General features: G+C 38.6%; 1 pseudogene across 1 annotated transcript; it reads right to left on the bottom strand.

The window, feature by feature from the left end:
* Nucleotides 1-10362: 10362 nt before the first annotated feature.
* On the bottom strand, nt 10363-15399 carry LOC101717252 (zona pellucida sperm-binding protein 3-like; annotated as a pseudogene). The gene is made up of 2 exons (XR_015449443.1): nt 14753-15399; nt 10363-11661 (listed from the first exon to the last, which is right to left on the bottom strand). The product of XR_015449443.1 is annotated as a zona pellucida sperm-binding protein 3-like (transcript).
* Between the last annotated feature and the right edge of the window lie 5881 nt (nt 15400-21280).

Here is a 21280-nt window from a genome sequence, read left to right as displayed (position 1 = left end):
TTAGGCAAGTTACATAGTATCCTTAATCTCAAGTACTTCATCTTTAAAATGGACACTTACTCATGGGAGCAGATAATACACACAAAAACTCAGAATCTAGTACTCTGTAAACAAAGAAAGTGTTAACCACTGCTGCTACTAGTCTCCTCTCCCTTCTCCTCCTCCTCTTCTCCTACTACAACAAATATTCTTTCCTGCTTTATAGTGCTTATTATTATTTACATATATTTAAATCATGGCACTAGTTGTACACTGAAACCTAACTAAGCCAAGCCAAGGAATTAAATGATATTTATCTTACAAAAAATAAGATGTCCAAACTATTAAAAATGCTGAAACTTCATTAAATCATGAACACTCAATGAAACACAAAATTCTTAGCAGGAAATTTTGATTACCATAATGGAGCTGTCAAATTCATGCTTAGAAGAAACTGTACTTCTGTAAGAACAACAAGTAATATTCAGAAGTCTTTTGAAAACCATACATGGTTTTGTTCTTCCATAAACACTTGAAAAGAAAGTACTTCTATTCCCTGAGGCACAGTAAATAATAGATGTCTGTAAAATGTTATCTAAATTCCTTGAATCCTGGGGAAGTAGTGGATTGCTGAAGAAAGAAGAGGGTTGTTTTGTTTGGTTTGGGCTTTTTCTTTTTTTTCAGTGTCTTTGATCTATGTCCTAACACTGTAATTTAGAGCAGGAAAAAAATGTACCAAGGGAGAAAAGAGATGTAAAAAATGTTAAAGAAATCGGACTGTTTAATAGCTCCAGTGAATAATTACATAGTATTTGAGATGAAGCATCATGTAGTTTATAACCCATTTGTTATGAGCTAGTTTTATTGCTTTCTCTTGAATTTCTGTCATTTTTTTCCACACTTGACCTTATTTTTACAACACTGCAAAATACATTCTTTTTACACTTTTTCTGCCACCCATATGGACATTTTCTTTTGAATTTGAACACTAGTTGCCATTTTTTATTAAGTACCATGTCTCAATATAATTTTTAAGATCTCTTATTTTTTTGGTTGATATTCTTTAACTTTTCTAAGTTCCTTCAACTGCCTCTGAGTTACACTTGCAAAGTTTTTATTGATTCTGTTAAACTGCATTCAGGCTTTGAATGTTAAGTCAAATTGAATCAGAAAAAAATAGAGTGAAAACATAAATGTGATGTAATTTCTTAAATTGTTAGACTTTTAAGATTTAATATTTATTTGAGTTTCAGACTTGCTGTGTACTTTACCAACTAAGATGACTTAGGCTTGTTTCTTTTTTGACAGGTTCTTGGTGTCGAGTAGTATTAAATGTGCATCGTGACAAAATTTTATCCAGGCAGAGAATGGAAAGAAGAGCTGTTGATTGGGCTCTCAGATTTATTTTTCCTAGCCCACCCAACGAGGGGTCTAATTTTCACTACTCATATTGTTAGGTCCTTTGTGGTCATTATTTCTTTCTATTTTCAAAATAATTCCCTTTGATGGTCATGCTTACTTTAGGAATGAGCCAATTCTTTACTCCTAAATCTGACTTCAAAGTCTTTGTTGGTTTCATCCTGCCTAGATCTCCTCTGTCCTGGAGTCAGGAATACAGATTGGAGATAAAAATAGATAAATGTCATTTATCAGAACCACAAAAATTTTTTAAAAAATTCATTAGAGCACCCTGCCTGGTTGGTAATGACTGGCATTGTCTATTACGTAGTAATGATGCAGATGTTTGGATAAACTCTGGCAATTGCAGAGAGTGTGGATGCATTGAAGTTCCAGCTTCTCATCTTCTGAAAACAGTACCGAAATGCCCGGCGTGTGGGAAGACAGGGCTCCCCACTGCCTTTCCTGGGGCTCCTCGCATTGGGAGCAAGAGCAGGTGCCGCCTCTGTCTGTGTTCTTGTCACAGCATGGACTGTTGGTGACGCATCGCCTTCAGCTCTCTTTGCAGGCCCACAAGGACGGGAAACTGTCCGTTATAGTCCAGAACCCAGCACAATGTCTCAGCAGTGCCCACGTTTTTGAGTAAAAGCATAAATTCAAAGGAACATTTCAGAATTTGCTTTGACATAGGAGATAACGTTTCTTGAAAGGAGTTTTGCTTTGCTCAGTTTTTACCGGTTTTGTGCTTTTGCTTTGTAGTTTGTGGGTCCTGAGGAGCCCTGGCACTAGAGTTGTGCACGTGCAGGGCATGTGCTGTACCCCTGAGCCTCACTCCAGCCCAGGATACACTTTATGCTGATTCATTTAGAATCATTTAGTCTGGCTTGCTTTTTTCTATCCCTCTTAGTTTACTTTACAGAAATGTGCCCAGAAGCATGAGGCACCCTGTCGTCCTCAGCCTGAGGAACCTGGGAACCCCCTCACCATGATGGCACTGGGAGCTCTGGGAGGAGACCTGACCTCTCTCCCCCTTACAGCCCCCAGGTGTTACCCAGGGAATGTGAGGCCGAGCCCCTGGCCTGTGCCAACACTGGGTTCTTTTAATCTGGATTCCTACAGAGTACAGGACTAGTGAAAACATGAATGTGACAACAGCTCCAAGGAGATCTGTGTTCTACTGCTGGAGCAACACTGCAGAAGAGCAAGGTGTCTTTTCAAGCTGTGCTCATGAGGCTGGCAAGCTCCAGTGCACACTTACATATCTGCCGGGCTATTAATTTACCTTACTTTTCCCTCTTCTCCACATTTTCAAACACCTAATGCCCATTTTCCCAATGCAATTAGATATTAATCAACTTGAAATGGAATCAGTGTAATGAGGCAATTTTTTTTTTTTTCGGAACAGGGGATTGAACTCAGGACCTTGCACTGGTGAGGCTGGGGCAGCACCACTGAGCTGATCCCTGGCCCCTAAATCAGTGTAATTAGGATGGAACTTTGGAGCCAAGAAAACACCGTGAAAAACAAGTTACAAAACGAACAGGACCATGTTTTAAACAGACGACTGGAGACAAGATCCTGACAGGACACAATGCTGTACAAAAAAGAGAACCATTCACTCTTTGCTAAATGGGTAGTTGCATATTTACTATTGTTATACTACCTTCCAATTACAACACTGCAAATGTGAAGCATTTCTTAGGCCAAGCATTTTCCTTTCCTAGCCCATTTAATCAAAGCCATCTTTTGATAATTATTTTATTTAAAGCAAACGTGATTTAGAAAGAAGGTTTTGTGAAAGAACAGAGTGGTTCACATTTCATGAGTCTATCCTACTGTAAATTACTCTCTGAACTATCGGTGTAATTACTCCACACACAGTAGCATGTGCAACATTTGGTGTCTGCTCAGAAATACAAGTAAACACAAAACTATCTCTTGCATTATTGTCATTGATGCTTGGTTTAAGCTGACCCAGCACCTTCTGTGTACATCAGTATATTCATTTAATTTATAATGGGCCTATCATAATAATTAGTTCTGCTTCAATCCTTTACCTACTTTATTCATATTATGTTAGCCAACACTCACATTACATTTTAGAGATTTCTTGATATTCTTGATTTTGTGTAAAAATAAGCCTTTACCAAACCTATTTAAGAAATGATTGAAAAACTTAGAAATCTCCAATGATCAACTTACCACAAAATGTTCACATGGATCAATTTAAACTGTAGCATTTTTTTTAAAGAATCATACTTGCATTCATTTGTTATCAAGAGTCAATAATGTTTCCTAGTTATTTGAAAACTGACTTTCCAAATTTGCTAAGCTGAATGAAAAGATGTTGAACTCATGGCACCAGCAATCTATCGAGATTCATTACTCACAGGCCCAGGCGAAGCCAAATCAAAATGGATAGGAGAAGCAGAAAGGAATATACTCTTAATTCTAAAAGATTAGAAGCTTTAAAAAGATACTTCACTTTTTCTTAAAGTCTTGGAATAGGCATCTGTATAGAAACAGTTCTGGAGTTTTAGACTAGGTTACTTTACTTGTCAGTAGAATTTCTTTTTGGTTGTGAACACTATACCACTTTCAAATTTTTCCTCTGTTTAGAGTCTTTTATAAGCATATTCACTCAATTAATTCATTCAGTCAACATATGTTTATTGTGTACTTAATACATCCAAGTTATGCATTGTTCTAGGTACTTATAATATTGTTGATATAACTAAAATTTCTGTCATTCACAGGAAGAATGAATTTTTTTATAAAAAATTGTTAACACAACATTTTTATTAAACCAAAAATCTGCATACCACACAACTTACAAACTTAAAATGTAAGGTTCAATAGACCCAGCACATTCACAGGGTTGTAAAAGAATGAGTTCCTTAAAAACTAAAATTTATTGTAAAGGTAAAATCACCTCACTTGAACAGTAGGGGAGGGACCTAGCCCATCATTTTTCTAAATTAATTTTTAAAACTAATACATAAATTGCAAATATCACGAGCAGCACAATGTTTTGAAGTATATGTACATTGTGGAATGGTTAAATTTAAGTGGCAAATGCATTTCTTCACATAGCTATTGTTTGGGGAATGATGAAATATACAATTTCAGCATTTTTCAAGGATGCATCTTAACTTACAGCCTGTGGAGAAGCTTCCAGGCAGCAGGTTTCAGATTGCATCAGTGGATAGCATCTGAGTGTGCAGTGGCAAATATAAAATAAACAGCAGTAATCACATATCTAAGCAAATACCCTGGAAAGGTAGAAATAGGACAGACCTGAGAGAGTGCACATGGGTTGTGCAACATAATGATATTTATCAGTTTACATCAAGAAGCAGGCATGTTTACACAGTTAGATGTGTGTGTGCATACATTCTTATTTGTATATACGTTCCTTAGAGAAATCTATAAACAGATTCCATGCGGGAGAATCTTCAGTGATGGTCATGAGGGTGTCCTTTGAATTTCCAAAGAATATGATTTAAATAATTTGGTGAAATTGTAAGAAAGTCACAGCATCTGGTTTAAGTTCATCTATCATGCATAGTAACATGAATAAATGGAGACATTCATCACTATGCACACAACAGAAATTGTGTTCTCCTATTGATATAATTAAATACTCATAGAAACCTAAATGTATAATAGCTTCCAGACCCTTTGTTTAATGCCAAAAATCAATGGCTCTGCTTCCAATGAACTCGATAGGCATATGTTCCTAGTGAGAACCATCGTGAACCCTCTCCAGTTTCTAAACATTTATTGCTAGTACTGTAATAATAAACATCTTGCATTTATAAAATGTAATGTTGCCTAGAATTTTTCATTTTTCAAGAATGCAGAGCACCCTATCTAATGGCTCTCATATGTCCAGTGTGCCCACAAACAATTTGTCTTCAGAGCAGAGCGTTAATCTGACACCTCAAGGACAGACCTGTTTTCAGAGGGACTTAAGGAAAAGCTAGAAACATTCATGGGCTCCAATAACTACTGAAAACCCTAGTGCACTGTGGCTGGGATTGCTCAGAGTTCTGGATCACATTACTTTTCCATGCCATATTTTCTTTAAATAAGAGTTATTAAAGATGCTAGTGGATTATTTTTTGACTTGTTGCCAAATATCTACATACCAAATACACATTTAATATATGTGCATATATATATAATGGCTCTAATGATGACATTTATGGTCCAATTGTTTTGTTTTCATCTGGAATCAGAGAAGGCTGTGTGACACTAATGTACTTTCCATTTGTTTAACCCACTTGCACATGATAACCCACAGCAGTGATGAAGGAAGCGAGTATATTCTTTGCTCATAAACACTGTGGGGCAGAGCAAAGTCTCCTCTAAAAACAAATCCAAGATTTTGATCTCAGGTCAAGGGTAACGCATTAAACATACAGCATTTGTTTATTTAAAAGTAATGTTTCTCAAAGAGAAAAAGAAAAATGGATTTTCTTAATGGTGTTATTCTGCTTGAAGTATGAAATAAAAAAACATATTTCATCAATGGGATGAAATATTACTTCCTATAAAAAATTGATATGGAGAAGAAAAAATATTGAGCAAAAACTTAAAGATACAAATAACATTCACACCTGAGTTCACGTTTGCTTTTCTAATTTGGCATGTATTATTAATCTCAGCACTCCTGGGTACTGGAGTGGGGCTTGAACATTCACACCTGTACCTTGTCCTAGAACAGTATTTTATACAGGAATGAGGATCAAATAAATTGAGTGGTACATTTAGCTCACATGCACATTTAGCCATTTCATTAACTCATGTTTTATATTCAAGAATAAGTTCATTGCCCACCAAAATTGTCAACTCTCTGCCTCCACAGTATTTTTAATGCTCTTCCCGTTTCTTAACCCAAGGAAACACTTAGCATAATGCTCTGAAAAAATGATAACTTCTCAGATGCCCAAAGCAGCCACACCCCTCATGTTTGCTGACACAATCACACACTTTCCAATGCTACTACCCTAAGTTACTTTATTTTCTGCCCATATATATATATATGTATATATATACATATATATACATATATATACATATATATACATATATATATACACATATATATATACATATATACATATATGTGCAGTGTTTCTGACCTGTACCTGATGTAGAGAAGGCTAAAGCAAAGTTTAGGGTAGAAACAGTTTTCACATGAGTTTGTCTGACCATCTCATTCCCCATTTACATTTCAGCTACAGCACCTGCACGCAGGCTGAAGTGATTCAGGGAGCTTCGAGGGTGCCCAGTGCAGGGTGCCCAGCCTCGGGCTGCCGTTTCCGGAGCAGAGTTTGCTGGAAGTTCTGAGGCACCATTTTCACAGCACCTCGGAGCAAATAGAGGAGAATTGCCAAGGGCTCATATCCCTCTTGTTCATCTTTCAGAACACTTTCCTCCTAATCCGTTTGATGGCAATGAAAAACTTAAACCAGTTCAACCAAAACGTCCTCTATTTAATAAAGTTACTATGATTCATGCAGCAAAACTGCGAAAGAAGTACTCTCCAAGTTAAATTTAGTTTCCACATTCTTTTCAAGGTTTACTATGTAGGTGTGCATGTAGTTTTCATAGATAATAGGGATATATAGATGATGGATAGGTAGAGATAGGTAGATATCTTAGCAATGAGTTTCCCAAGCACACGAACCAGCCCAGACTGCAATAACATTGCCCGTCCTTGCAGATGTTACCTTGAAGACACTTTCAGGGTTCCCCAGAGACTCCTAGCTGAGTGGCTAGTTTTCCTTGTTTCTCTTTACATGCTAAGGACCACTTACTGAAAGCTACATCTATCTGCAGACTTCTTACTGGAGGTGTGCACCCTTTTATTAGTGATGTGTTAAAGACTGCAGCTCAAGAACCCGTGTAATGTTTGGTTGATTCAACATTAAAATGCAATGTAAATCAAAATGTCTTACATTTAACTGTCAAAGTTGCCTGCACCCCATCAAAAACCAAATCTTTAGGGGCCGGGGATTTAGCTCAGTGGTTCCGGCGCCTGCCTCGCAAGCGCAAGGTTCTGAGTTTGATCCTTGGTACCAAAAAAGAACCCAAAAATGGAATCTTTAGAAAAATAATTAAATGAGTATATAATATCTTAAAATTGTTTAATAACAGAGACATTATCTCCAATATTAGGTGATCTATTATCACTCTTTAGAAAAATTAATAGGTTGTAAATTTTTCACAAAATTCTTACAGAAATTCATTTTTTACACAAGGCAGGCAAGATTATTCTCCACATAAATATTTCATAATGTTTATGTGCCTGATGCTATGTGGAAAGTCTCCCATTTGGGTAAATATGTGTGATATTATTTTAGTGACCAAACAATTTTCATTATTTGACCACCATTTATATTTAGGCTATGTTGAAACTTTTCCTCTCCATGATACTGTAATGAACTCCTTAAGGTTAACCTCTGGATCTTGATTACTTACTTCACTGACTCAGTCTCTGATATTCATTCTAGACTGTGAAATTGTAACCAACACAGAATTACACATTTCACCAGTGCTGGAAGCCGGGTCCTCTGCTAACGTCCTACCAAACTGCATACGTATGAGCCATGTGACTCATTCAGGAGGATTCGTGGCATTATAAAAGGTAAGAAAAATACTTCAAAATCTATTATAATAAGTTAAATAATCAGACTAGCTGCTAGTTACATGTTGGATTATATTTACAATTATTTTTATGTATTAAAAGACACTTAGGTGCTTCTGTTTGGGACACTTTTCTCAATCTTGCTCACACTTAGGTCAAAAGCTTTCATCCTTAGAAAAGAAAAGTCATTTTGGGGACAGGACACACATTAACTGTGGAGGAGCTGCAGTCCTTAGATGAAAGGGCACACCCTCAATTCAGCATCAGTGCAAAAGGGACCAGGAGAACCCCTCCCAACCCGGGAGTTTCTGCATCTCGGTCACAACAGCCAGAAAGTCTCTCGTGTTTTACTGTATATTCTTTGAAAACAGTGATGCTTCTTTTCCAGAGCCAATAATTAACTCCTGGGATTTTAATAAATCCAATATAAGGGAATACTTCAAACATAATCTAAAGGAATACTAGTCAGTCTTTTTATTAGACTGCTTTGCAGGAAAAAGAAGTTTTTTTTCACTGTTTTTCCTTTGCCCTCATTCTGAGGTTTTAAAAACATGATTAAATTGAAGATAGAAACTTAACCACCCCAACCATACTGGCAAGTTCTGTTGGGCTAAACTTGAAGGCCATGAAAATGTCCTCATGAATGAGAAAGTTTGTACAGTGTAAGCCTAAACACTACATGTTGGACCAACCACCGTCCTAGGATGTCTTCATAGGGCCTCAGGAACTGAGTAGCACTGGGTGCAGGATACCACATGAACTGCATACTGCCGAAAAGTTCAGTATGATTCATCGATTTTGGGGAGACAGGAAAGACAAAAGTTGTAGAGGTAGGATCATCAGAAAGAATACATACTTTCCAGTTCTCTGGGGAGTGTAGGGATGGCTCTGCAACCCCTATGATGTGAATGAGGAATCATCACCCCAATTCCACACATACTTCCCCAAAGAGAGTGTCATCCACTACCGGGCATTGTTGGCTTTAGTTAAGTGGCCTGAGAGAGAGAGGGCCACAGAGCATATCCAAGATTGGGCCTCAGGACAGGAGTTGCTTTTCCATTAAGTTTAACAAGAACAGCTCCTGTAACTAAGATACTGAGGAGAACTTCAACAAGACTCATCCCCTACTTCTGCATCTTTTCCAGTGAAAGAGGGAGATGGATTGCTGGGAAGAATTCCTGGCATGTGAATGTTTGGCAACTGGTCTAGTTGCCTCTTGTCTGCTTAAACAAAAGTGTTGATTTTTTGGAAAGGCAATGCTGTGCCAATACTGCATTCAACTGAAGAGGATCCCGAAGCTGACGCTGAAAGTAATTTAGCAAAATACCAAGTTTGCCCCAAATTACCATCCTCATGTACACCATTAATATTAATAATCTGCTGCAGTGTGTGTTTGCCTAGGGAAAGGACTAGAATTGTTGTTTATTTATAGTTATATAATACACTTGGCAGTGTTTGATTGGGCCATGTGTCTAATTGTAGTTTTAAAACAGTTAAAGTATCAGATGATATAAAGCATTAGTGAAATCAATACTTTGGGGAAAAACATGCATTATTATTTTTTAAGATGCATTGATTTAATTAGTGGTTTAACCCCATAAAATATGATAGCAAATATAGATCATATTTAATTTAGCTAATAATTATTACCAGTGGAAAATACTTTATGAAAAATAAGGTAATAAAATAATAGTAACATTACATTTTTTCACTGTACTTTAAATGGTTAATGAAATATCACTATTCCCAATGAATTAGTTAGGCAGGATAATTCACAAGTACACTTCTTATTTCATTATATTTGCATTCAAAGCCTCACTTTCTTAATTATTATTTTTGTTTAGAATCAAAACTATTGTCCAAAATTAGTTTTGATGTCTATTCAGTTTACTTGCAATTGTGATATTGCAAAGTGGCTTATTTTTTAAATACTGTGCTGAGAAATTCAGAATTGAACAATTTATTCTATGGATGTAATATCATTCAAAATTTATTTGGTTTCAATGCTATGATGATGAGCCATATAAAGTAATTTAAAATAATAAAATATAACTAAGATTCATACTTACTATTTCATACCTCTTGCTTTATCTGACAAAGGAAATTAAAATCTTAAATATCTCAAGACTAGTCCCAAGATAAACTAGTGTAAAAATGACATCTTTTTAAAAAAGAATTATTGGTATCTTCATTACTGAGATTTTAAAAAAAGAAAAATTGTGCATTTTTAATATTTGATTTGAATACTTATCTTTCCCCACAGAATAACATGGGCAAACACTTTTCAATTTGAAAGAGAATAAAGGTAGAAAAAGTCAAAAGTCCTCTATTTCATATAAAAAGCATCTGTTGTGAACCTACCATATGCTTAGTATGTGCTAGGTAGAATGGGCCATTTATAAAACATGATTTGATCGTCAAGGCTTTTGCAGTTTGTGGGGAGGGGGGAACAATACACACAAAATGACCATAACATAATATCAAAAGTAATGACATTTTTTTTTTTACTTTCATTGGGAAAGGGACACAGGGTGGGAAGCAGTGTGGCACCTCCTGGAAAGACCCAGGACAACAGCCAGGGTCAGGAACATGACTGTAGCCAGGCCCAAGCCCAGAACATGGGGGTGCGAGTGGGAGGCTCCAGCCCTCCACACTCTGGTCACTGGCCCCTCCCAGGAAGATCAGTGGTCCCATGGTGACATCTGCTTCTGTTACGGCCTGTGGTTCCGGTTCCGTGAAGTAGATCTGAATCCCTGGATCACTCCAGAGAGCTGCCTTGTGGAATAGCCTGGACGACCAGTCTCCTTTGTCACAGCACTTACAGATGTCAGCAGTGCCTTCTACTGGGGACCAGCTATTGGAAGACTTGAAGGACCAGGCTTTGTTGAGTTGGTCTGGGACTTGGTTAGCTGGAGTAACCTTCAGATGACAGGTGATGTATATCGTGTTTTTGGAGTCGTTAGCAAAGTAGAACATGTCCACTGTGAACCGGAGCATGTCCGGCCTGGGTCTCGGGGCTTGGAATGCAGAAGAGCCGTCAGACAGCCCATCCACAAGGCAGTCGTGGAAGTCCATGATGCTGTGACAAGGGGACGCATCCTGGTCTGGCGATCCACAAAAAGCTGCAGTGGCAGGTGGCTGCCAGTGTGAACCTCAGCCTGCAGGTGGGCCTTCTCGCCCAGGTGGAAGGTTGGGGATGTCTCCTCGGTGCTCCAGTTCTCCTCTATCAGGCTCAGGGAGAAAGCCAGCTTCTCCTCTGAGGACACTGTGGTCCTGAAGGGCAGCCAGGTGGGCAGGATCACCTGGCTGCTCACATTGCCATGCCTGGGGTAGTGACACTTGATGGGAACTTCTGCATGGTTGGTCCTCATGATGGACAGGTTTCCCACGGGCTGAGGCGTGTGGAGCAGGAAGGTGCTGTACACCAGGACATCATCTGTCACCTCCACACTGCTGCCACACTCATGCACCCCGACACTGAACTTGACCATGGTGTCATCCATGTCTGTGGAGACCAGGGGCCAGCAGCCTTCGGGGCCCAGGGTGAGGTCGGCAGGCTGGACAAGCTTCCCCATGCCAAAGAGGTCTCTGTGAATGGTGACCACCAGCTGAGCTTCCAGACACTGCACCTGTACCAGCGACACAGAGGGTACAGGGGGGTGGGCTCCCCTTGCAAGAGCAAGAGGGACTGGGGGCAGCACAGCTCCATGCTCCACAAGAGCAGCAAGCACACAAAGAGCCCGTGGCTCAGGTCCCTGGTGCCATAAGGAACTGTGAGGCTGACTCCTGCAGAGCAGCAAATGTAATAAAATGTAATAAAAAATTTACCAACAAAGAAAACCCCAGGACCTGATGGGTTCACTGCTGAATTCTACAAGACATATAAAGAAGAACTATCGCCATTACTCTTTAAACTCATCAAGGAAATTGAAAGGGAAGCAAGGCTTCCAAATTCTTCCCTGGAAGCAAGTGTTACTTTGATACCAAAACCAAGGAAAGACCCAACCCAAAAAGAGAACTACAGACCAATCTCCCTAATCAACATAGATGCAAAAATCCTCAACAAGATAGTGGCAAACAGAGTACAGAGGGTCATCAAGAAGATCATACACCCTGACCAAGTTGGATTTATCCCAAGGATGCAAGGATGGTTCAACATCCGTAAATCAATAAATGTAATACACTATATTAACAGAGTCAAGGACAAAAACCATATGACCATCACAATAGATGCAGAAAAGGCATTTGACAAAATCCAGCACCCATTCATGATAATAACACTACAGAAATTTGGAATAAAAGGTCTTTATCTCAACCTGATTAAGGCTATCTATGAAAAACCAACAGCCAACATCATACTAAATGGTCAAAAACTGAAAACTTTCATGCTAAAATCAGGAACAAGACAAGGATGCCCACTATCACCACCCCTGTTCAATATTGTTCTGGAAACATTAGCCATAGCAATTAGACAAGAGAAAGAAATAAAAGGAATAAAGATAGGAAAGGAAGAAGTTAAACTGTCATTATTTGCTGATGATATGATACTTTACATAGGAGACCCAAAACACTCAGTCAAAAGCCTTCTAGACCTAATTGACAGATTCAGTAGAGTAGCTGGACATAAGATCAACACTCAAAAGAAAATAGCCATCTTATATGCAAATAGCAGACCCATTGAGAGAGAAATTCAGGAAATAATTCCTTTTACAGTAGCATCTAAAAAATGAAATATCTAGGAATCAACCTAACAAAGGAAGCAAAAGACCTCTACACTGAAAACTACAGTACTCTGAAGAAGGAGATTGAAGAGGATGTAAGAAAGCGGAAAGATATCCCTTGTTCCTGGGTAGGAAGAATCAATATAGTGAAAATGGCCATACTTCCAAAACTACTATATAGATTTAATGGAATACTGATGGAAATTCCAACAATATACTTCACAGAACTAGAGAAAACAATCCAATAATTCCTTTGGAAGCAGAAGAAACCTAGAATAGCAAAAGCAATTCTGGGCAACAGAGACATGGCTGGGGGTATCACAATCCCCAACTGGAAACTATACTACAAAGCTACTGTGATAAAAACACCATGGTACTGGCAAAGAAATGGACCCAAAGATCAGTGGAATAGATTAGAAGATACAGAAACAACTCCAGACATACTCAGCCACCTCATCTTTCACAAAGGAGCCAATCACCCTCATTGGAGTAAAGATAGCCTGTTCAATAAATGGTGTTGGAAAAACTGGATTTCAACCTGCCAAAGATTAAAACTAGACCCACACCTATCACCGTGCACTAAACTAAGATCAAAGTGGATTAAAGAGCTAAATATCAAGACAGAAACAGTAAACTTGCTGGAAGATAAGTTAGATAGAACTCTCAATGACATTGGCTTAGGAAAAGACTTTATGAACAAAAATTCAGTAGCATGGGAGCTAGCACAAAGAATCAACAACTGGGACTTCATCTTATTAAAAAGCTTCTGCACTGCAAGAGAAACTACCAACAGAGCTAAGAGACAACCTACAATGTGGGAAGAAATTTTTAGCAGCTGTACCTCAGACAAAGGTCTACTATCTAGAATATATAAAGAGTTGAAAAAAATCAGACCCCCTAAATTCAAAGACCCAAATCAAAAATGGGCATCTGAAATGAACAGACATTTCTCAGACAAAGAAGTAAAAACACCAAATAAATATATGAAAAAATGTTCAACATCACTGGTCATTCGAGAGATGCAGATAAAAACAACACTGAGATTCCACCTCACCCCACAAAGAATGGCTGCTATCAAGAAATCAACCAATAACAAATGTTGGCGGGGATGTGGGGAGAAAGGAACCCTTCTCCATTGTTGGTGGGAGTGCAGGCTGGTGCAACCACTGTGAAAATCCGTATGGAGATACCTCAAAGAACTAGGACTAGAGGTCCCATTTGACCCAGCTATTCCCCTGCTGGGTATCTTCCCCAAAGAATTAAAAGAATCATACCACAGTGATATATGCGCACCTATGTTTATAGCGGCACAATTTGTAATAGCTAAGGTCTGGAAACAGCCCAAGTGCTCATGAACTGGAAACTGGATAAAAAAGATGTGGGGTTTTTTATACAATGGAGTACTACTCAGCCATAAAGAACGAGAAACTAGAGTCATTTATAACTAAATGGATGCATATTGAGGCCATGCTCTTAAGTGAAATAAATAGGACACACATGTGTAAATACTGACTAGTGTCTCTAGTGTGAGAAACTGAAAGTGTAAATAAGGATGAAAATGATTAAAATGAATAATTGATAATTTGAAATAGGAAAAGGTCCAAAGGTGGATGGGTGGTGGGAGGGGAAGGGGAAAGGGAAGAAAGGAAAGGAAAAATTATGAGAAAGAAAAAAAAAATGGAAACAAAGTCTATGTAAATAGGGAAGTGTGGTGGGGGTGAATGGTGCATAGGTAATGGGGAAAAAATAAGAGCTAAGATACATCATGTTCAGGTACAAACACCCAATGATAAATGTAAATGTATTGTATACCTAAAATGTACCAATTAATATATATAAAAAGAAGTAATGATGGAAAATTTAGCCACTACACCATATGTATAAGATTCACAGGTAAGAGGCCAAATGAAAATATAAAACTACTTAGCATTTTTGAAGGTTATAAGCAAAGTTAAAATTCTACTCTTATCTTTAAATGTTTGGATTTGGTACTCCTTACCTGTTCAATGACAAGACAAAACATTTAGGAGACTCCGAAGTTTTTGCACAAAGGTTTAATGCATGGAACTGCTTCTGTGTAGGCAGGATGGGCTGGGCCGCAGGACCCCCAGCTCTGGGAGCAGCCAACGACGTAAGCACAGCAAGGAGTTATTATTCACGTAATGATCTGAAATAGACATTCCAGGCAGCTCTTTCATGTGGTGATACAAGAAATGTTGAGTTGCTCATTCTTCTAGGACATCATCACCTGCAACCACCAGCCCACAAGTAGCCAAGACAGAGCTAATAGGCACCGCGTGGTCCTCAGAGAAGCACCAGCTTCTACGCCGCAAAGAACTGAGTGCGTGGCCTCTGCTACCTTAGGCCCAGGAAGGGGGCCTGCCTGGCCTGTGACTGGCTCCAGTTCTACTCCAGGAAAGGGAAGGATGTAAACTGATTGGAGAGCTTGATGCATTTATGATAGCTTTCATTCAAATTCTTATTTTCTTGGCATTCACTCTCTGACATTACTGACATAATTAGGTAATTTTTCTATCTATTTTCGTTCTTTGTATAAAAAGCCTATGTCTTTCTATGCAATATGGTTTTAATGAGTGAAGTAAATGTTATGTATCCCAAAACAGAGGATAAATAGGATTAACATAATTTCATAACTTATTATTTTTATATGTACTTTCTCTGTCAATAAAAATTCCTTATAGAATAATACATGAGAAATTCTGTTAATATTTTTGAGGTACTACTTTCTTGGCAGAATACCATTTAATTTTTCATATCAAAATTCTTTACAATGTATCTCATTTTTTCAACCTATGTTTATTGAAAAAGTATGTATTTTTTTCTAAATGTGGAAGCATATTATATATATATGTATAAAGTTCATTTAAGTGTAAGGCCTTATACACAGCATGTATGTATATATATAATTTTGGATTTTTATATGCATATGTATAGATGTGTGTACATATATTCCTGTCTATATGGATATATTTGTATATAAAATTCCAAACTTAAATATTTTTACAAAATTATGTAGGAAACCTTTCATGTTACACTCAAATATACAAAAAGACACTTAAATATTAAAGAGAACTTCAAGTGCTGATAAGAGACATATAAATGTGAAATGTGGCCATACTAGGTTCTGTAGAACTATTCTTTCTCAAGTGCAGCACATGCTGAGCTTATTTCTACAGTGGCTAGTTTGCTTTTGCCTCATGTTATAAAATATCCTCACATATCTGTGGAGATGCACAGAGCCTCTGGCAGCGTGAGGACAGAGCTTACCTGGAGCAGCAATGAGACCAGGACTGCCTTGCCGACTGTGGTGAGCGAGGGCACCAAGTGTACCACATGCCAGCTGGACTCGCTGGTCCCAGCCCATGCGACTTCATCATGAAGAGTGAAGAAGGTCCATCAAAAGCCACGCAGCACTGTGGTGATGTGTGTACTAGGGAATAATGCACAGTCCCATGCTGGAAGGACTTAGGATGACCTGGGAAAGCAGGTGTCACGTGACCATGGAGCTCCATGATTAGAGAGCAGCGAGTTGAGGCTGGAGGTGAAGCCATGTGGAGTGAAAGGTCAATTAGTAAAGAATTGAGCCCTGCACGTTGCTGTGGGTTCAAGTCACAATGGACAACATCCAAGATGTGCTGCAGGACAGGCCTCAGGGAAGGGAACTCATTTTCATTTCTTTTGTAGAAAGAGTTGGGGAGAAGGAGGAGAAGGCACAGGAGGAAGAAGAGAAAAGAAGAAGAGGAGGAGAAAGAGGGAGAAGAGAAGGAGGCTGTAACATTGAGTAGCTGTTCAGGATGGGAAAAAAATAAAGAAATAACAAATGACTTTCATTATTGTTTCGAAGGTGCCTGCCTTTGTCAGCATTTATCTCACAAGAGAAGATGGAAGGCCTTGGCGTCAGAGCCGGAAGACAGGAAGATGTCACTGGTGGACAGAAGCTCAGCTCTTATGATGACCACTTTGTAAACCTCCACACCTTCAAGAAATGTTCCAACAGATGATAACTGTCTAAAATGTGAATGCAAACACACACACGAGGTTTTTGTGGATTCTAATCGCTGTGCTTTATGAATGTGAATACAACAGAATAAAATCTTACACAGATGGCTTCACACACCATTGACAACATTCATCCAAGCACAGTGTTGTCACACAAGGTGATAATATTTAGTGGCTTCACTCTTTGCAAACAGGAGCTCACTGGTGCAAACCATGGAGCAAGAGGGAACTGTATGTCACTGTGTACATTTGGCCACAAGGCACTGTATGGCCATGGCCCGAACAACAACTGAAAGGCACTGAAGCCCTCTGGAAAAGTCCTTATGTACAGAGGGTTGCACCCCTGGATGACTCCTGGTGAACTGTCTCCCTGTAAATGATGAGAAAGAGGAATCTTTAACAAAACAGAGCACATTGTGGCCGGTGCCAAAAGCTTTGCGAAGGTATTCCGTGCCAAGGGAAAACTACTTCCTGCAATGGCAACTGGCTTCAAAGAGGCCAAAGACAAAGACGTGGAGCCATTTTCAGATTTCACTCTGAGAAACAGCAATACTCGTGACTCAGAAGAAAATGCAGCAATGGTGGGCTGGAAAAGTGGCCAGCAGTCACCAGATGGACAATGTTACTTACTTCACCACATCTGAGTTACCCAGCAGTGAGTATCATCCTGGGGGTGCAATGAGTCCCCTTTCTTTGTAAATGATCTCATGTCTGTTGTAGCATGGCTTGAAGAATTCCAAACACAAAAACAAGAGTGTGAGCAGAAATCTATTTTGCATTGATTTTAAAATTCAAAACTGCTAAATCTCCTAAAAATATTTCAGGACCTTGTGGTTCAGCAACGTCAATCGCAGCATGAAGATAACGGGGCACTCAGCCTCTCTGAGTTTCCTAGTTAGGATTGTTCCTCTCCCCCGACTCAGCACACCACCAGCTTGAACACTTGATGACCACTACCTTTCAACTTCTCTTTTCCACCTTATTTTTTATCATTAAGTTTAGTGGAATATTTTAGGTATACAATATGCTGACATCCGTCATTGGAAATTTGCACCTTTACATGATGTATCCTGGTTCTTATTTTTTTCCCCCTTCCCCTGCCCTCCCTTCAACCCCTCCACCCTTCCCTATTTACAAAAACTTTGCTTCCATTTTTTCCTTTTCTCATATTTTTTCCTTTCCCTTCTTTCCTTTCCCCTACTCCTCCATCTTCCTCTTCCCTTTTAGACCTTTTCTTCCTGTTCCATATTATCTATTACACATTTTGATTCTTACTTACATTCTCAGTTTCTCACACTAGAGAAACTATTTGGTATTTACACGTGTGTCTTATTTATTTCACTTAAGAGTATCGCCTCAATGTGCATCCATTTAGCAATAAATGACTCTAGTTTCTCATTCTTTGTGGCTGAGTAGTACTCCATTTTATTAAAAAAAAAAACATTTACAAGCATGTAGTGACCATCTTTGTCTCTCTTAATTAGTTTTGGTTTGAAATCTACCTTATCTGCAAATAAAATAGCTACCCCTTTTTTCCGGGTTCCAGTCACATGGAGAAATTTTTCCATCCTTTTACTTTCAGTCTATGAATTTCTTTTTGAATTAAGTATGTTTCTTGTATACAGCATATTGTTGGCTTTTGCTTTTTAAATTCATTTTTCCAGTCTATTTCTTTTGACTGGTGAATTGAGGCCATTAATACTGATGATTATAATTGATATGTATTGATTTATCCTTGTCATGATATTTTCCTATTGTTGGCTTTTTAAATTTTTCCCCCTTTCCTTTTAATTTTTTGCCTTGCCTGATGGCTTTATTCTGTTGGGTCTCATGGAGCTGTGAACCTCATTGTCTTTTTCTAGGACATTGTTTAGAATTGTTTGGAGTGCTGGTTTGGTATTCATGAAGTTTCTTAGGTATTCTTTGTCATGAAAATACCCAATTTTCCCATCAATTTTGAAAGATAATTTTGCACGATAGAACAATCTAGGTTGGAGGTTATTTTCTTCTAGGGCTTGAAATACTTCACTCCAAGCTCTTCTTGACTTCAGGGTTTGTATTAAAAAGTGCTGTGATTCTGATGGGCTTTCCTTTGTATGTGATTTATTTCTTTTCTTGAAGTGCTTGTCAGATTTTGTTCTTGTATTGTGTTTCTAGGATTCTATTATATGTGTATGTGTAGATTTTTTTTTATCATGGCTAGTTGGAGTCCTATATTCCTTATTTATCTGTGTGTCAAATTCTTTTCCTCTGCTTGAGAAGTTTTCTGCCATTACTTCTGTGAAGTTTTTTTGTTTTGTTTTGTTTTTTTGTCATTTGTACTTTCTCCAGCTTTTTTGTGGACTCCTATCACTCTTATATTATTCCAGCAGCTGCTGGATCAATTTCTCATGGTTCCTTACTATTTTTAAGAAATCTCTCTTTTCATGGTCAATAACTGCAATCTTGTCTTCTATATCTGATACTTTTTCTTCTTTTTTTTTTTTTTTGGTACCAGGGATCAAACTCAGGTCCTTGCACTTGCACAGCAGGTGGCGAAATCACTGAGCTAAATCCCTGGCCCTATATCTGATATTCTAATCTTCACATTGGCTCATTCTGCAAATGCTTTCAATGGAATTTTTAATCTCCTGGATATCTGTTTGAATCTGTTTCACGGATTCCATTTCTTTCATATGTTGGGCATTCATGGTTTCCATTTTTTTCCTATGCTGGGCATTCATGGCTTCCATCGTGGTCCTGAGCTCATCTATTTTTTTTACGGTTCTATTCTAGAGTCTCTAATCATGTCTTTCATTCTGCTTACCATCTCTGTAGTTATCTGGGAAATTATTTATGTTTTGAATTTTTCTAGAGCTTCATTCCTCTATTTTGTTACTTTCTGTGCATCAGTTCAGGGTGTCCAGGTGGTTGATTATCAGATTTTTTCACTTCATTACCCCCAGAATTTGCCTGTGTTGAGCTAGAACCTTGTTTAGGTGTCTTCTCATTTCTATTTCTGTGTTGCTGTTGATTTTGGTTTAATTCCTGGGTTAATACTTCAATATTGCTTATTGTGGGTATCTTTAGTGCTTGCAGTTAGAACCCTTATGGAATGATTGCCTCTCAGAAGTATCTTTTAGTCATAGCTGGTCTTTAGGCTTTGAGTCTCTGATGACTCTTAGGCAATCTTATTTTCAGTATACCTGGGAGGATAAGTAATTCGATCAATCATGACACCTTAGCCCAAGTGATACAATCAGCATCAACAATAGCATCAAATACAGTTTAGAAATTGACAATTTGTGTTGGCTATTAATCAGTCACCTTTAACCATGTGAGCTAGATCAAAATCAAGGACCAGCCCAAATTACGTTTGTATTAAATAAACCCTTCGATATAACCCTTCATATTTACCCTTTGGGATGAGGAGTTAGAAGGAGTTGTGGAGGGAGAGATAGAGAAATAGAAGGAGAGGAAAAGGTTAGAAGTGACAGTAGAAGACACAGGAAGATCATGCAAGTTTTGGGAAACTGTTGAAGAGGAAAAACCAGAGTGAAGGAACAAAGACAAGAACAGAACAAACTAACAGCAATAGAGAAGCTAGAAACTGTATTCACCTTCCTATAAGAATAATGACATTGAGAGGAGAGAAAAACAATCTGAAATAGGACAGGAACAGGAACAAAAAGGGCAAGAAGGGAGAGAGAAGAATATATATATGAAAAAGGGCCTCCCTCAGGGTATGTCTCTGCTGTTCTGATAGACAATGTGGGCAGCAGTGTGCAGATCTGTTGATTAGTCTCAGGAAGCTGCTGTAGTTCACTGAGATTCAGGCTTATTTCTGGTTCCAAGGCCCAAGCTGAGGTTCCTGACCTCCTGCAAGGTTGAACTCTTCAAGGTTCTACTGCAGGTTCCAGCTGCCCTTCCCCTGAAGCAAGTCTGGGTTTCTATGGGAGATCGTGATCCTACCAACTTACCAATCACGGTGGTCCAGTGTGCTTTTATTGCAGAGATTTTCTTTACTTTCCCAGTGGGCTTAATTTTCATTGAGGAGCCTCAGAGAGGCCCTCTCTCTGTTGTTCACTTCTGCTCTATCTTCTGGGACTCATAACTGTGGCCTTTATGGCCCCTGCATGCCTCAGCAGTGCAGATTCAGATACCATGTGGCCTGAGTGGCATGGTCTAGGGGTGGTGCTGGCCTCCTCCGAGCCTCTGAACTTTTTTTTTAGTTTCAAGTTCCTACTTCAGTGAGTTCCAGTCTATTCCAGGAAATCACTTTTGAAGAAGCATTCAGTAATACCTTAGCTCTGTATGCCATGCCTTTTCTGTTGCTGTGACTTCTCTGCCCTTGCTGAGTTAGTGCAAACACAGACTGCCACAAAAGGATAGAGCACGCTATGGATGCAGTAACTGGACTTCGAAACCAAAATAGCAGGGCAGATTTCATTTCACAGCTGTAATTTGCCAACTTCTGTGGTAGATGCTCTTCAGATATGGTCACCATGAATTGAACCACTGGTTTCTC

This window comes from Heterocephalus glaber, unplaced genomic scaffold (genome assembly GCF_053883595.1).
Source record: "Heterocephalus glaber isolate CG9 unplaced genomic scaffold, H.glaber_assembly_v1.0 deba00000678, whole genome shotgun sequence".
Classification (NCBI taxonomy): domain Eukaryota; kingdom Metazoa; phylum Chordata; class Mammalia; order Rodentia; family Bathyergidae; genus Heterocephalus; species Heterocephalus glaber.
The sequence above is the reverse complement of the archived record's forward strand: the minus strand, read 5'-3'. Positions and strand labels throughout refer to the sequence as shown.